Source organism: Penaeus monodon, chromosome 11 (assembly GCF_015228065.2).
Source record: "Penaeus monodon isolate SGIC_2016 chromosome 11, NSTDA_Pmon_1, whole genome shotgun sequence".
Classification (NCBI taxonomy): domain Eukaryota; kingdom Metazoa; phylum Arthropoda; class Malacostraca; order Decapoda; family Penaeidae; genus Penaeus; species Penaeus monodon.
The window spans coordinates 24142141-24154640 of NC_051396.1; the positions used below are offsets into that span (position 1 = coordinate 24142141).

Below are 12500 nucleotides of genomic sequence, written 5' to 3' on the forward strand. Positions count from 1 at the left end.
CGAGATCTTATCCTCCCCTTCTTGAAACCCAATATATCTGGTAAGTCTCCCTCAAGATTACCGCCCCCATCACTCTAACTAGCTGCTTCTGCAAACTACTAGTGTGAATAGTTAACTTCCGCCTAATGTGGTATCTTGAATCTCACAATCTTTCTCCTTCCCAGTTTGGTTTCAACCGTGCCTGAAGTACAGCTGACCCGCTTGCTCATTTCGAGACATATATTACATCTGCATTTATATACCAGGAATCCGTATCAGCCATTTTCTTTGACATAGAAAAAGCATATGACACCACATGGCAGTACCATATTCTCCAATAATTGTCCTCCCTAGGCATACATGGAAACATGGGTGTCTTTATAAAGTCTTTCCTCTCAAAATCCACTTTCTAGGTCAAAATTGTCTATTCCACATCATCCTTTCCACAGTTCGAAGGCGTCCCACGAGGCAGCGTGCTCGCCACCACTTTATTCCATCTTGCTGTTAATGACATTGTCTCAGTTTTACCACTAGGAGCTTGATCATCACTATATGTTGACGATTTAACCATCTTCACCTCTGGCACATCCATATTAAATCTGTCAATTCCTTCAGTCTGCCATATCATCAGTATCTTCCTGGGCCACTAACCATGGCTTCCACTTTTCTATCTCCAAGTCTTTCTCCATCCTTTTCTCTTGTGCACCTGTAGGTCCCCAACTTCCATTCTTCTTATATGGCGTTCCACTCCTCTGGCAAATTCCTTGGTATTATTTTTGACTCCAAATTTTCCAGGCGAGACCTTATCTTTATCGTTAAAGAAAAAGCTCACCACTGCCACTGAATCTTACAAACTCTGTCCCATATATCCTGGGGCTCAGATCGCAAAACTCTCCTCCATCATCATGTTACCTTGATCCTCTCCACTCTCGATTATGGATGCCATATCTACTCCTCTGCCTCAACCTCCCTTCTTGCTCATCTTGATACACCACTGTGGTCTTAGCTTAGCCCTAGGCGCCTTCTGCTTCTCTCCAGTTGAGAGCCTGTACACTGAATCAGGAATGCCATCTTTCTCTCGACGTCGTACTCTTCTCTCTCTCCGATTCTATGCTCAATTCCACCAACTTTCCCTCAACAAACTAACTATGCCATGATCTCTGCTTCCTAACTTTGCTTTTCCACGTTTACCTTCTCCTTTCTCCATTCGCATGGATATCCTCCTCTCCCATTCCCCCTTTCTCCATGCCCGACCTCTCTCGTTTTTTTTCCATTCTGTCCCTCCTTGGCTTATACCTTACCCCCGTATTTGCTCCTCTGTTTTTCCTGACCCACCAGTCAGATATATTCCCTGCTGTCCCAGCCATGTTTGAATCCCCGGTAGTGAATAGGCAGATTCTCTAGAATGCTACGCAACTATGTTCACATCACACCAACCACGTTTCTCACGTATTCCATCCATGGATTATTACCCCCATTTTAAGGCTTTCCTGTATACCCGATAGCAATCTTACTATCAATCCCCTCCTGGTCAGCTCCATTTCGTCAGAACAGACGTTGGGAAAAGGCTCTCGCCCACTTACTTATTGGCCCTACCCGTCTGGCACACTCTTATCTGGTATCACGTTCTGATCATCCCCTATGTTCCCTATGCAATGTCCCTCTTTCAGTTCCACACATTCTGTTGTCCTGTCCACACTTTGGTGCAGCCCGTACCTCTGCTTTCCCCCACCTATCCTCCATTCAACGACCCTCCAACCTATCAGACATCCTTACAGAATCTCACACTTTCTGCTTTGACAGCCTGTTTTCCTTCCTCAGACGCATACATATCCTTCACTTGATCTAATCCCCTTACCTATCTCTACCTTAACCCATTCACTCATCAACTCCTTTACCCATCTTTAACCTTTTCAATATTAATCTAGGTAGTTGACTAACTACTAACTCAACCACTTTTCACTACCATTTACTGTACCTTCCTATAGTGCTACATGACCTTAGATGTCTAGCACATTTATTTTGCTTTTAACCATTAACCATTAACCACTATAACCCGGGAAAAGTGATCGAAACTGCATTCTCGTCACACTGACAGGAAGCGAGGATTTGTGGGCTTATACGTGACCCACCAGAAGAAAATTATCCCCCACCCCACTCCCTCCCCTATTCTCCCTCGGTACTCTCGGTGGGTTTCCATGTATATGGCTGACAGTGGAAGAAGTGAAGAAGGTCGCGGGGGTGGGGGGACTTTTACAATAGCACTATACTTTATCGTGATGTCGCCTATAGTAGCAATATAAAATATAAACTTTATTGCATTTAGTAGCAATAAAGTTTATATTGGAAGTGATTTTATACACACACACACACTCACACACACACACACACACACACACACACACACACACACACACACACACACACACACACACACACACACACACACACACACACACATACACACACATACACACACATACACACACATACACACACACACACACACACACACACACACACACACACACACACACACACACACACACACACACATACGCACAAACACACACACACACACACACACACACACACACACACACACACTGTGTCTTTATATATATATATATATATATATATATACATATACATATACATATACATATACATATACATAATACATATATACATATATACATATATACATATATACATATATACATATATACATATATACATATATACATATATACATACATACATACATACATACATACATACATACATACATACATACATATATATATATATTGTGCATGCTACATATTACAATTGTCATCGAGCATATATCCCCCCCCCCTCCTCGCACCTCGTTAATTACCTCCCACTCCGGCCGTGCCAAAGCCACGTGTCACCCGCAGGTGTGCCAGGTGGCGATCACTCACGTCCTCGGACACTTGCGCCGGGCAATTCAGCGTACTCTACTTTCGACTTCATTACGTTAATACGTCTGCTTCTGCTTCTGCTTCTGCGAAGGAATGTTAAGGCGAAGGGGCTCTGATATTTGATCTAGGTAGTCTCTTTCGGTGTGTTAGTTTCTCCAAACATACACATGTATATTACACTTATTTGGTTTTATTTGTCTGTTGATTTACTGGGTACCCCTATCCAGCCCCAGTGCCTTACCAATGGAGAGAAAACGTCACAGGTATGCCTATTCAAAAAAAAGAAAAAAAGTTGACAGCTATCCATTTAATACTATGGCTGAAAGATGGCAAATTGAATGTAAACGCCCATAATTCATCCTTTGCGGGTTACCTTTCACTTTATTTTCTAACGACCCTCCCCATAATGTGAATCGGTAAATATGGGTCGGGAAGAGGCGAGGGAGGGTGGGAGGGGGGATGGAATATCTCCAGGAGCCACGATATTTTTTTTTTTTTTTTTTTTATCTCCTTTTGGATCATCTTTTTCTTTCTTTTTGGTTCGCTCTTGTGTTTCTTTTCATTATTGTTTTTTCTTTTCCATCTGTTTTTTTTTTCTTTTCCCTTCTATTGCCACCTCTGGCCACGCCTCTTCGTCCTATAACTACAACTGCAGCTGCTGCCGCTGCCGCCGCCACTACTTCTATTACTACTGCCTACTACTACCACCACCACCACCTACTACTATTACTGCTGCTGCTACTACAACTACTACTACTACTACAATTACTACTACTACTACAACTACTACAACTACTACTACTACTACTGCTACTATTCCCACCACCATCGCCATCACCTCCATTCTTCAGCCATCACTTGCTACGAACACCCTTACCCCCACACCACCAAAAGGCAACACTTTCGAAGCCCTTGCCGCCGTCACAGTTGTAACTATTACTGTTGCACAACTATTTTTAATGATGATTGGGAAGGCTTCCACTCCTGCTATACGATGTCCAATGCCTCTGCCACAACTGCCACCATACCACCACTGTCAACAATAACAACAGAAAAAAACAGCAGCAACAGCAATAACAATAACAACAAAAGCAACACCAACGCCAACGCCACCACCAACACCAACATCAACATCAACACCAACAACAACAACAACAACAACAACAATAACAACAACAGCAACACTGAAGCAGCTCCTTGTCGCCTACCTGTTCCTCCACCCTCGTCCTCGTGTGTTTGGAGACTGCAGGTCGGAGGGCGGCGACCCACACTGGGAAAACACGTGCGGTATTTCCTCACAAGGTCACATTAGTGGCCCGCTATTGGACTGGGTATTGCTTTGCTTTCTTCTTTTTAATTCTTTTCCTTCTTTTTTTATTAGTTTTCTTCTTTTTTTGTTTGTTTTCTTCATCCTTCTTCGTTGTCATCATCTTCGTTTTCATCTCAGTTTATTTCTTCATTGTCGTCGTCTTCATCTTCGTCTTGCTCTTATTCTTTATTATTTTTTTTTTTTTTTTCAAAATTTGTTAGGTAGTAATATTTTTGTTTGTGTGTATTGGATGACAGGCGAGGTGCGCGTAGGACGCAGGGGGGGGGGTGTAATTAGACGACTTCCCGCGGGTGGGCGACAGGTCGTAATGATCCGCCGCGGGTGGTTGCGGTCGTTGCGGTGTGCCGTCCGGCTGTCTGGCACTCGCGGCAGCCTCGCCCCACCCAAGGTCTATATAAGTTTACTTACATAGACCTTGTTCTCGCTAGACGTTTGGACGGCCAACGTCATTATTCTCTCTGAATATGCTTCTTTCCCCCGCTTTTTTCCACTTCCACTATTCGCCTGGTTCTCCTTGACTTGCATTTTTCTTTTTCCACGCGGATGATCAGCATCATCAGTCTGTGTCTACTTGATTCACCTTTTTTCCTCTCTTCTTCCGTTTCTTGTAGCATTCTTTAGCTCTTTCTTTTCCCTCTTTCTATCCCTACTGTTTACCCTTCTTCTCCTTGCTCCTTTTTAAAATTTAGAATCTTTCTCCGTTTTCCTTCTTCGTCTTATTATTTTTCTCCTCTCCCTCCTCCCCTCCTCTCATTCCTTTTCTAATTCACACCGCAGGTGTGTTTTCTGGGGCTTTCCCCCATACCGTCCTCCTCCTCCCCCTTCCCCTTCCTCCCTGCCCCCTTCCTCCCTCATCCATCGTTCCTTCCCCCTCCCTCCTCCCATCACTCCCTCCTTCCCCTGTATCACTCTTTTCCCTCCCCCTTCCTCTCTCCTCCCCCTCCTTCCTTCTTCCTCTCCCCTCTTCTTCCGCTCCTCTCCCCTCCTCCCCCGCTCCTTTCCCCTCCTCCCCCACCCCTCTCCCCTCCTGACCTATATTTCAACAGGTGTGTGTCTTGCGGCATTGCAACCAATCACCTGCTTGAAAAGGTGCAGGAGAGGCAGGGAGGGTATCGGAGGGAAGAGTAGGAAATCCTGTAGCCCGCTGTGCTTGGAAATCGCTGGTATGTCGTTGCTTGGTGCCTCTGAATCTCTCTCTCTCTCTCTCTCTCTCTCTCTCTCTCTCTCTCTCTCTCTCTCTCTCTCTCTCTCTCTCTCTCTCTCTCTCTCTCTCTCTCTCTCTCTCTCTCCATTTACTTTCTGCCCTTTCCTCTTTCCTCCCTTCCTCTCCCTAAATATAGTGAACATCATAGTATAACTTGATTGCCCCGTAAATATGTAGAAGTCTAGATTGGGTAGATGCTTCAACATTTTTTCTGTTTTTTTTGCAGAACATGTGAATTGTCTGTAAATAGAGTTCTCAGATCCTATTTCCTGGATTCAGGCCTTATTATCCACTAGTATTTCCTCTTCCTTAACAGTGTTGTTAAGAGATAACCGTGTCTCTCATTATCACTGGGCGCTCTCCACTGAGAAGACCTGGGGACGTCATTCAAGCCAGCGTGGCACACTTCCCTTCCCAGGCCCTCCTCTTCTGCCATCCGTCTTCTCTCTTCCATCTTCAGCTCTCTCTTCTTCCTTCTCTCGTATGTTTTTTTGTTGTTTTTCCCTTAATCGTTCCTCTTCTGTCCTCGTCCCTTCTCTCTTCTTATTCTCTCTCACTCCTTATCTCTTTATATTTCCTGCGCAGTCTTGTTTTGTCCCATTCCCTCTTTCTTCCCTTTTCTCCCCCCCCCCCCATGTCGATTCCTTGATCTCCCCCCCCCCCCTTCGCGAGCTCTTCGCTAATCCCGTTAATTTAGACGCAGTATCGACTTCTCTTTCCCTCTTGCGTGCGTGTGCGTTAGTCTCGGAGGGTTTCTTGGCATGTTGTCTTTTTGATCTCTCGTCCTCTCTCTCTCTCTCTCTCTCTCTCTCTCTCTCTCTCTCTCTCTCTCTCTCTCTCTCTCTCTCTCTCTCTCTCTCTCTCTCTCTCTCTCTCTCATTCTTCTTTTTTTGCAGCTGATATGTATCACATTCCTTCGCCTTAATATAGTCCTTTTGTGCTATTGCGCTCTCTCTCTCTCTCCCTCTCTCTCTCTCTCTCTCTCTCTCTCTCTCTCTCTCTCTCTCTCTCTCTCTCTCTCTCTCTCTCGTACTGCTTCATCCCATACTTCTACTCCCCCTTCTCGCTCCTCCCCTCATCTCTCCCTATCCTACCCTCCCCCCCCCTCGTGCACTTGTCTCGCTGTAATTAATACTTCTCCCCCACCCCCACCCCCACCCAACCCGTCTCGTGCAGTTGCTTCACCGTGGACGCGATGAGTCCATCTCTCCCCCCCTCCCTCCTACCCCCTCCCCATCATCCGACATCCCTCTCCCCCCCTCCGGTCTTCCCGCTTCATCCTTCCTAAATCCCTCCCACATTCTACCCCTCCCTCCTCCCTCTTTTCTCCTTCCTCCCTCTTCTCTCCCTCTTCCCTCTTCTCTCCCTCCTCCCTCTTGTCTCCCTCCTCCCTCCTCCGTCTTCTCTTCCTCCTCTCTCTTATCTCCTACTTCTTGCCTCCCTATTCCCTCCTCCCTCCCTCTCCTCCTCCCCCCTCCCTCCTTACTCCCTCCTCACAGTGTATGCGGTTAGTCCACCTTGGATGTTCATTATTAAGAGGGATGGGGCAAGAGCTCATGTTTTTCTTTACCTCGCGGGAGAGAAGTAGAAAGAATGAGAGAGAAAGAGTTAATTTCTCTCCAGTAGCATGGCGGAATTAAACTTTAATTTGATCAATTCCCGGCCCTGAAGGTACGGCAAGTAGATACAGGGAATATCAGGTGTTCCAGTGCTCGGCAGTTGTGGGATTGCAAAAGATATTCATAATGCATATTCCTTCATGAATACGTAATATAGACGCTTGTGCTCTCTCTCTCCCTCTCCCCTTCCTCTTTCTCTGAGTGAGTGGATGAGTAGGTGGGTGAGTGAGTGAGTGAGTGAGTGAGCGAGCCAGCGAGTGAGCGTGTGAGCGAGTGAGCGAGTGAGTGAGGTGAGCGAATGTAGAGAATCCAAGTAAGGCATCACCCCAAGATCCACGTTAGTCCTATTACTGTTACACTGAATAATGATGATAAAAAAACATGATGTAGAGAATATTAATGAAATAATTATAACATTGCTCATTTATTAAAGATATAACAATGGTAATCGCAGCGAAAAAGGAAATATTAGATTACCAATAATGACGGCGATAACAGTAGTTCTGGAGAGAAACTTTTTCAAATCATTATGGAAGTCTCAGGCCTTGGCGAGTCTCGTCTCAAACCCGTTAGCATTAAATTCCATAGCAAGGGAGACAATGGCAGGTCGAGAGAGAGAGAGAGAGAGAGAGAGAGAGAGAGAGAGAGAGAGAGAGAGAGAGAGAGAGAGAGAGAGAGAGAGAGAGAGAGAGAGAGAGGGGGGGGGGGGGGGTTGTCAGTCGATTCAACTTATGAAATACTAAAGGATAAAACGGCTTAAAAAAAAGGTACGTGGGGGAGGGAGGGAGGGGGGGATGCTGTAGATAAGCTAAGATGTGATTGTAGTTTTAGTTTAGGAGGAGGAGGAGGAAGAAGAAGAAGAAGAGGAGGAGGAAGAAGAAGAGGAGGAGGAAGAAGAAGAGGAGGAGGAAGAAGAAGAAGAGGAGGAGGAAGAAGAAGAGGAGGAGGAGGAGGAAGAGGAGGAAGAGGAGGAAGAGGAAGAGGAGGAGGAGGAAGAGGAGGAGGAGGAAGAGGAAGAGGAGGAGGAGGAGGGGAGGAGGAGGAGGAGGAAGAAGAGGAGGAGGAGGAGAGGAGGAGAAGAGGAAGAGGAAGAGGAAGAGGAGGAGGAGGAAGAGGAAGAGGAGGAGGAGGAAGAGGAAGAGGAGGAGGAGGGGGGGGGGGGGCTCGGGTTGAGGCCGGTGCTCCGCGTTGCCGGTGACCGAGGTTAGCCGTTTACAGTTACGGCGCGGGAGAAAAATATTCTTGTCGGAATCGTCGCTTGTTTCAGGGTCGAGGTTGCTAGTTGAACGGCAGGGATATTTGATTTTTTTTTTTACCTTTATTCTTTGTTTCTTTTCCCTATAGGTGATTTTCTTTTCAAGAGCGTTACTTTTTCTTTAGGTGAATGGCTTCCGCGCAAAATGTCGGGGATTTCTTGCATTATTCGCATTAAACCTCTTTTTTTTCTCTTTTTTTTTTTCTTCTTGCTGCGGCAACCGCTACTCCCCAAAACCAGTCCCGCGACCTGCGTAAGAGGCCCGGGGGAAGACAGTGCGATGGGGGATATTATCACGTAGGAAAATATAGGTGAGGGTCGTGGGGAGGAGGGGACGGGGATGGAAAAGGGGAGTAGGGAAGATTATAAAAGAAGAAGAGAGGGGAATAGGGAAAAAGTAGAGGAAAGAGAGAGGGGGGAGGAAGGAGAGTGGTAAGGAAAAGAGAGATGGCGTAAAGCGCGGAAGAGAGAGAGAGATAAAGAATAACGGGACACTTTTAACGGCAGCTAACCTGACATCAGAAGGGAGATAACAACAAGAAGAAAAAGATGAGAAAACAAACAAGCATAAAACGAAAAGCAGACCCAGTAGGCGGATTAGAAAAAACACGAAGAAATAGAAGAAAAAGAAAAAAAAAAAGGAAGAACATTGAGAAAATTAATAACCATAAGTAGCACAAGTATAAGAAGAAGAAGAAGAAGAAAAAAATGTAAATGAATTCCATCACAGAACCCAAAAGCAGGACGGGAAGGTCAGTGACCCAAGTGGTTCCTCCTTCCGCTGCCGCCTCCGTCGCCAAGCCTGAAACGTACCTGTTGTCGAATCTCATCCTTCGCCATCCTCATCTCTCCCTTTCTGGGGGTTTGAAAGTTTGGTTGTTGCATGTTTCTTAGCTATTTTATTTTATTTATTTTATTTATGCATTTATTTTTTTTTCTTGCTTTGTGTTATTTTCACGTTTTTCATTATCCTTTGTTATCTCTGTTGTTCCTATTTCTGTTGTTCTTCTCCTTCTCCTCTCTTTCTCCTCCCTTCCTCCTTCTCCTTCTCCCTCTTCCCTTCCCTCCTTTTCTCCTCCTTCTCCTTTCTCCTCCCCCTTCTCTTCCTCTTTCTCTCCCTCTTCCTCCTCCACCCCCTTCTCTTCTTCCTCCTCCTCCTTCTCCTCTTCCTCCTCCTTCTCCTCTTCTTCTCCTTCTCTTTCTCCTCCTCTTCCCCTTTCTCTTCCTCCTCCTCTTCCTCTTCTTCTTCCTCTTCCTCTTCCTCTCTCTCCTCCTCCCCTCTTCCTCCTCTTCCTTCCCTACTTCTCCTCCTCCTCCTCCTCCTCCTCCCCTTCTCTTCCCCTTTCTCTTCCTCTTCCGCCTCCTCCTCTTCTTCTTCCTCTTCCTCTTCCTCTTCCTCTCTCTCCTCCTCCCCTCTTCCTCCTATTCCTTCTCCCCTTCTCCTCCTCCTCCCCCTCCCCCTCTCTTTTTCTTCATCTCCCTGCTGACTGAATGTTAGTGTTTTTGGTAGGTTGGCGTTAAATGCCATTGCCAATGTCATTGCATTATCAGTATTCATACTTTTTGTTCTAATTCGATCTGTTTGAACTACGGAGAGTTGAATGGAGGAAGAGGGAGATAGAGAGAAAAAGAAAGAAAGAGGGAGAAGAGAGAGAAGCGAAGGTGGGGTAGGGTATTATTAACCTCACCGCAGTGAGGACAGTAACCGTTAAACTTCTGTTCACCAAAGGCACAGGCAGTCATCATCGCTCACAAGTGTTAAACCCAAATGACTAACTGACCAGTCCAGCTCAACTCCACGAGAGAGAGACTGACATATTTCTGCTTTTGTCTGTTCTTGTATTTTTGTTTCATTCTGATTTTTTTTTCTCTATATCCTCTTCTCACCCTTCTCCTTCGTTCCTTCCCCCGCCCTTCGCTTTTGTGGGACACCTCCTTGCAGTGTCCGGAATGAGGCGGTTCGCAATGATCGGAAGTCAAAGGTTATCCGTCACTTGTTGGGAAACTGTAAGCGCCTCGAGATATAGGTCGCTGTTGACTGTACCTACAATACAGGGCCATTTCTTTCGTAGTAATCAAAGGTTTTATTTATATTTATAATATATATATATATAGTATATATATATGTATAATATAGGGCCATTTCTTTTCGTAGTATATATATATATATATATATATATGTATATATATATATTATATATATATATATATATATATATATATATATATATATATATATATATTATATATATATATATATATATATATATATATATATATATATATATATAACATATATATTTTTTTTTCCATAAAGCGTTTCGTATCTGTTTTAATACGTGCGTTTTTATGTTGTATTTTACGATAAGAAATGGGTGCTCGGTCATATTTAGTGGGATCATATTCCCTCACTGGCTGTCATATACACTCCAATGAGTGATCATACTCTGCTGAGTACTTAGGGGATTTCTTGTATCCCTCTCTCTATCTCTCTCTCTCTCTCTCTCTCTCTCTCTCTCTCTCTCTCTCTCTCTCTCTCTCTCTCTCTCTCTCTCTCTCTCTCTCTCTCTCTCTCTCTCTCTCTCTCTCTCTCTCTCTCTCTCTCTCTCTCTCTCTCTCTCTCCCTCTCTCTCTCTCTCTCTCTCTCTCTCTCCCTCTCTCTCTCTGACAGACAGACAGACAGACAGACAGACACAGACAGGGGGCACGAGTGCAGGGCTGGATAGATTCCGTTACCTCGTAACCTCTAGACCTGCTTCGGGCATATCAAGTGGTGAACGCGGTCAGTGGAGTCCTTCCTCCCCCCCCCCCCCTCCACCCCTTCTGAAACTCCCAATTTAAACCAGGTGTTTTGGGAGTGTTTCAGGGATGAGAAAGCTATTACTTATCGCAATCTGCTCGTGCTGACGTATGTGTGTGTGTGTATGTGTGTGTGTGTGTGTGTGTGTGTGTGTGTGTGTGTGTGTGTGTGTGTGTGTGTGTGTGTGTCTGTGTGTCTGTGTGTGTGTCTGTGTATGTATGTATGTATGCGTGCGTGCGTGCGTGCGTGCGTGCATGTTCATGTGCATGTTTATTTATTTATTTGCCAATCAAACCTCATTATTCAGTCGATATTCCAAGCCCCCTTTTTACCAAATGACGTAAACTAAATATCAACATATGTGTTACGGAGAACTAAACTGTATGCAAATGTTAGCCCGGGACTCAGTCGGTGCATTTAAATGATATTCCTGCTTCAAATGTTTACCGAGGTCTTTGGTAAAGTTTATAGCTTATAGACTCTCACCCCTTTTTGTGGTTTCATCAATGCTGCTGGATAAAAGGTGCTCGCAGGAGCAAGATGTCGAAAAGTAATAGGGATAATGTCAGTAATTACTTTCTTTTAGCATTAATATGATCATAATAAAGATAACGAAAGCTGTAAAGAAACTCACTCTAGTATCATTGATAATAATGATTATAACCGTAGTATTAAGTATGGTAATACTAAGCTGTCACATGGATTCTCCATCTGTTAATTTAGCAGTTTGGAGATTTATATTCGAAATCTTTATTCATAGAAATATTCATGAAACTCGATGGAGAAAGGAGGGGAAGGGGGAGGGAGGGTAAATGTTCAAAAGAGAACTTTAGAGATTATTAAATCAGGAATTAGGCTCGACACGGCGGCTCAATCGGCCTCATACGCGCGCTTTGGCTCTTTACTGAAATACACGATTTGCTGCGAATGTCCACGTATCAACACGCGCGCGCGCGTGTGCGTGCGCGTGTGCGTGTGCGTGTGCGTGTGCGTGTGCGTGTGCGTGTGCGTGTGTGTGTGTGTGTGTGTGTGTGTGTGTGTGTGTGTGTGTGTGTGTGTGTGTGTGTGTGTGTGTGTGTGTGTGTGTGCATGCGTATGTGTATATGCATATGCATATGCATATAGAAGCACACTTTTACCTTGATGCTAACTTTTGATGAAATAGATTTTGGAGGCGACGAACTGCAATTTGGCTGTAGTTTTTAAATATAGGTCGGATCTATTCTGGAATTATTTTTGTTTATAAGAACAAAATCGGGTAATGTTCAGTTAAAGTAGGCTATATATTAATGATGACTAAACATTTTTTTTTCACGTAGAGGCATTGAAGTAAGTAACATATAAATGTTATAGCCATTACATGCTTTT

At 44.6% G+C, this 12500-nt stretch overlaps 1 protein-coding gene across 4 annotated transcripts in view; it reads left to right on the top strand.

Annotated features, from left to right (window-relative positions):
- Window positions 1-12500, top strand: part of LOC119578839 (bifunctional 3'-phosphoadenosine 5'-phosphosulfate synthase-like) — a 52263-nt gene that overhangs the window by 28845 nt on the left and 10918 nt on the right. The gene's annotated exons all lie outside the window — the stretch shown is intronic.